This window comes from Pan paniscus, chromosome 6 (assembly GCF_029289425.2).
Source record: "Pan paniscus chromosome 6, NHGRI_mPanPan1-v2.0_pri, whole genome shotgun sequence".
NCBI lineage: Eukaryota > Metazoa > Chordata > Mammalia > Primates > Hominidae > Pan > Pan paniscus.
The window spans coordinates 55716562-55722375 of record NC_073255.2 but is presented as its reverse complement, the minus strand read 5'-3'; the positions used below and the strand labels follow the sequence as shown (position 1 = coordinate 55722375).

At 44.9% G+C, this 5814-nt stretch overlaps 1 pseudogene; it reads left to right on the top strand.

The window, feature by feature from the left end:
• The first annotated feature begins 1255 nt into the window (after positions 1–1255).
• LOC106634962 (large ribosomal subunit protein eL39-like) lies at positions 1256–2519 on the top strand (annotated as a pseudogene).
• Positions 2520–5814: the final 3295 nt, after the last annotated feature.

Below are 5814 nucleotides of genomic sequence, written 5' to 3'. Positions count from 1 at the left end.
CTGTTCTTGAATTGCTATAAAGAAATACCAGAGGCTGGGTAATTTGTAAAGAAAAAAGGTTTATTTGGCTCCTGCTTCTGCAGGCTGTACAGGAAGCATGGCACGGGCATCTGCTCAGCTTCTGGGAAGGCTTCAGGAAGCTCCCAATCATGCCAGAAGGTAAAGGGGGGAGCAGGCATCTCACATGGCAGGAGCGGGAGCAAGGGAGAACGATGGGGAAGATGCCACACACTTTTAAACAACCAGATCGTGTGAGAAATCAGTATCACGAGGAGAGCACCAAGGGGATGGTGCTAAACTATTTTTGAGAAATCCGCCATCATGATCCAATCACCTCCCACCAGGCCCCACCTCCAACACTGGGGATTACATCTCAACATGAGATTTGGCTGAGACAAATATCCAAATCATATCACCACTGTTACATTTTAAAGGAGAAATATAATTATTTTTATTTAAAATGTCCATGTTCACATATTAGTATAAAGGGCATCCTTTGCCACTGCTTAAACTTACCAAAAAATTTAGATGTTGACTTAAAAACACACACAAAAGACAAATAGTTTTTCAAAATTCATTTTGAGGGTAAAAAATATGAAGGACTATTGTCCTAGAGAAGCTTGGCCAAAAGTGGGGACAGAGAGGAGGCAAAGCTGTCCTTTCCTTCCTTCAAGATGTCCCCTGGCAGAAGCCACTGCTGGTTTGGAGGGAAGAAGTCCAGTGAGAATTCAGCAATGGGGTGAGTGATACCTTGTCTCCCAGGCTGGGGAGGGGAGCCATGAGCTCCCCCAGAGCAAACGGGCAGAGAGAATTCTGGAGTTTCCATTAAGCAGCAGATAAGACAAACAAGGAACTTTGTCCCCCTTCTGCCAAGCACTCACAACCAGGGCTGTCTTCTCTTCCCTTCCGCACTTCCCCCAGCCTCACCAGACACCCTGGCTTACAAAGATCTGCTCTCACTAGCCCACACTGTTTCTCAAGTTCTCCAAAGTTTCCAGACATCCTGTACCCACAGAAAAAAGCCTACACCCCTTTGTTGAAATTCAAGGTCATTGGAGGCGGCTTAGCTTTCACCAGCCAAACAGATTCACTTGCCTTCTTGCTCCTGACCATGCTCACATCGTTCCTCACACTGCAGAGTCCTACCTGGGAAAAGCCCTGCAGGCCCAGTGAGAACACTCTCCTTTCCACAAAGCTGTCTGGATGCCCAGCTAACTGGAATTCAGAGTCAGGCCCCAGGGAATCTTAAAAGTGCATGATCTGGCTTTCTCCGCCATCATGGTGTGGGTGGGTAACTCCATTTCTCCCCATTTCTTCTCACAAGACTTTCAGGGTCAAGCGATTCCTGGCCAAGAAACAAAAGCAAAATTGTCCCATTCCCCAATGGATTCAGATGAAAACTGGTGATAAGTCAGGTGCAACTCCAAGAGGAGACATTGGAGAAGAACCAAGCTGGGTCTGTAAGGAATTGCACATGAGATGGCACACATATTTATGCTGCATCAAGGTCATCATCGCCATGTCAAGCTGAAAATGTCACCACTATCTGGACACTTGGACATGTTTTACTGGGAATATATTTTTTTCTCTTTGTTTATATGTTCTGCACTAGTCAGATGGGTTCATTAATAAATTTGTGAGAACTTACATTAAAAAAAAAAGTGTACATATCTGCAGGACCTGGGGAAGATGGGGACTGTCACATGAGGAGCAGGGCAGGGTGTGTGGGCTCAGGAGAGGGGTTGGAGGCAGTGCCTTAGGTGGCTCTCCGGTCAGTACTTTGAGGCTGTATCTAAGGGATTCCCAAGGCGTCGCTGTTGGGAAGGAAGAGACGAGTTAGTGACAGCCACTTAGCCTCCTTCAAACTTTCTCCCCAGAAACCATTCTTTTTTTTTTTTTTTTTGAGACGGAGTCTTGCTCTGTCACCCAGGCTGGAGTACAGTGGCGCGATCTCGGCTCACTGCAACTTCTGCCCCCCGGGTTCGAGCGATTCTCCCACTTCAGCCTCCTGAGTAGCTGGGATTACAGGCACCCTGTAATTTTTTTTTTGGTATTTTTAGTAGAGACAGGGTTTCACCATCTTGGCCAGGCTGGTCTTGAACTCCTGACCTCATGATCCACCCGCCTTGGCCTCCCAAAGTGCTGGGATTACAGGCGTGAGCCACCGCGTCCGGCCCAGAAACCATTCTTATAGGTGTCACATCATCAGACCCCAGCAAGTTCAAAGAGTTCAGCCTATTATTGTTAATCTGATGATAACCATCACGGTTGTTCTCACCACGACTTGATTATCTTCACTCCACTTCGCTACGCACATTCTGCTTACCAAGAAAACAAAGGCACTGACCTTCCCCTGGGCCCTGTTTCAATAGTCTAATGCAGGCCCTTCTTTCTCTCCCTTCCCCATCAGTTTCAGAGAAACAGGTGCACTGCCCTGTCCACTGGGACCCGCAGCCCTGCCTTCGCTATACATCTCTCCTGCTGTCCCTCTGTTATTCCTTGGTTTGCCTTTATATTTAACCTTTTCCTGCCTACTCTCTTCCCTTTTTATAATGAGAAACCCTCTGAAGTCTCTCCCATTCTTTGGAAAACAAAACAACCCTTTGACTTCCAATTCCCCATCTACAAACTGTATCTCTCCTTCCCTTCTCAGCCATACCTCCAGAAGTTCCCATCTTTAGGGGCTGACTTTGCCTCCTATTCTTTCCTCTGCCCACTGTTTCTCTGGAACTGCTGGTCAGGAGCCACCAGCAGCCTCCACACGTCCCCACAGGAATTGTCCTCCTGGGATTCCCACACCGGCCTTTCGGCAACAGCTCACGCACCCCTCCTCTCCACAGCAAGACTGCCTGTCTTACTCAGCACCCTACTCTTGGGCCAGTCACAGTGCCTGAAACTGTAGGTCCCAAAATATCTGTTGAGTGAATCCAGGAATGAGTGAATATGCGCCACAGCCTCTTTCTCGAGACTTCTTCCCTTAGTTTCCCCAATATCCTTTCTTTCTGGTTTTCTCTGGCCTTTTCTTCCCAGGATCCTGTGGTAAATCCCTCCTCTCCATGCTCAAGCATCTCTGGGTCTCCTTTCCAGGCCAGACAGTAGCGCACGCAGGGACTGTGCTACCAGACAGAGGGGCGGCTCAGCTCCCAGATGCAGTAGCCACGATCACTTGGGCAAGTTACAAAGCTACTCTGAGACTGCGTCCTTCCCACAAAAATGAAGGTAATCATACCTATCACAGAAGATTGTGGTAAGAAAATGAACTAATGATAATAAGTGCTTAGTACAATGCCAGGCAGGTTGTGAAGTCAATAGATGGTAATGATGATGGTGACAACAGTGTCCCTAGACAATCTCCTGCGCTCCTGACATTTTATTTTATTTTGTTTATTTTTGAGACAAAGTCTCACTCTGTGGTCCAGGCTGGAGTGCAGTGGTGCCATCTCGGTTCACTGCAACCTCTGCCTCCTGAATTAAACTGATTCTCTTGCCTCAGCCTCCGGAGTAGCTGGGATTACAGGCACAAGCCGACACGCCCACCTAATTTTTGTATTTTTAGTGGAGACGGGGTTTCACCATGTTGGCCAGGCTGGTCTCGAACTCTTGACCTCAGGTGATCCACCCACCTCAGCCTTCCAAAGTGCTGAGATTACAGGTGTGAGCCACTGCACCCGGCCCACTCCTAACATTTTAGCTACTGCCTCTGGTCTGACAGCTCCCAAATATGTACCATTAGTCCTGACTTCTCTGCTAAGCTCCAGACCTACATTCAGAATTCGTAGGATGGAACTTGTTTTCCTTCTCAAAACTTGCTCTTCATCCTACACTGCCATTCTCGGTGAATTGTACCATGATCTACTCAATTCATTGCCAGAGTGAGTAGTAAGAAAGAAAGAAAGAAAAAAAAAAACCAGAAAGTAGATTTAGTTCACTTATTGAAGAACTGACTCAAATAGCTATAAAAGACATTTTAGAGACAACTGGGAAAATTTTCATATGAACTGAATTTTCGATTATATTTAGGAATTATTGTCAATCTTCTTGCTCATGGTGGTAGGATGGTGATTATATAAGAGGTGTCCTTGTTCCTGGATGATGTAGGCTGAAGTGTTTGAGGATAGAGTACCTTGATATCTACAATTTACTTTTAAATTGCTCTGAAAAAATGTACACATATACATATACACACATACACATACAGTGCATATTCTTACACACATGCACACATACACAAACATATACAGATATATACATATATTCTAACATACACACATATGAATGAATAAAGCAAATATGGCAAATTGTTAAAAACTGTTGTTTCTGTGTGGTAAATATACAAGTATTCATTGCAGTATAATTTCAACTTTTCTATAAGTTTGAAATTTGTTATAATAAAAAGTTGGGATAAAAAGCAGAAAGGAACTGTTTGAAATGAACACCTGTGCTGTGGTTGACATATGTCCCCAGTAGACTGGAAATTTTTTCCTCATTCTAGGTATTACAATTTTAATCAAGCAGCTGAAGATCAGATTGGCCATTTTGGCAACCACATGATTAAATCTTGCTTGCCTGCTGTGATCTAAACCCTAACTCTATTTTTATGCTCATGTGCTGTTCTATAATCCCACCCATGCCAGCCTGTACAAGGACAGTGGGGTGGGGACTGTAGCCCAATAACAGTTGTTCACTTTGGATGATTCTTTTCAGGTTTGTGTTACATACATTTTTTGATATTTGTAACTTCCTTATCTTTCTCCAAATCATTGGGGGAAAAGGTGAAAAGAAGGTCAGGTTTGGGGATATAGCCCTTGCCATAGTCCTAGAAACTTCATTCCAGGATTATCCTTTGGTGCTGAAACCTAAAAATCTACCTGATCATATTTCTGCTCAGAGCATCTCTCCAACTTCTCCATAGAATCTCTCTCTCTTTGTTGTTTTTGAGAATTGCAATGATACTGTTCATTTTCAGTTTCATAGCACCACTTAGGTTCTCTAGGATTCCTTCCAGATCACCCACAGAAGTTCGATGTTGTCAATTTCAAGGTCTCTCAGTCCCCGGGGATTATGTCAGGAGACTTGGATGGATTTAGAGCACTTATATCAGGGATCCCAAACTCAGATGTCTATAGGACCCAAGCAGGGGTGGTGGGTGGGAGGGAGACAGTGAGGAACTGGTGACACCCATTGAAAGTTAGCGGCACCCATCCGATTTTGCCATCCAGGAAGAAGTGCCCAACATTGCCAAATTGCCTAACTTTGCAAGAAACACCAGAAATGCCAGGGTTCTTTTGTTTTTGTTTTAAAAGAAGAAACATGTGGATTTTAAAATATTTGGTTTCCACTTTAAACTTGCAATTCCGTGCAGGTCCCACAAAACTCATCACAAGGATGCATCCTGAGAGCAGCTGCTTTGGAGGAAGGTTCTCCCTGACCCGCTCGTTCTTCCATGGGATTCATCTTCCCCACACCATGGTGCTGGAATGTTCTGCTTGACTTACGGCGAAAGAGTTGTCTTATTTGTTGTTGTTGTTGTTGTTGTTGTCATCTGGTTTTTGTGTGTGTGTCATTTTCTCCATCTGTCCTGATTGCCCTACAGGCCACAAGCCACAGACCTGCTTCATCCTTGTTCTTCTCTCCTAGCTCTTTTTGTTGCCTTAGGAGTTTCTGTAACCCCAGTACACATCAGGCCTTAGTCTTCCTAGTGCTATTGTCATAAACTCACATGCCTCTCCTATTCCCCAGAGAATATGATGCCATTTCTCTCCGTTTTATTCATGTGCTATTTAAATCTGAGCTCACCAGAGAGTTCCTTGGGCT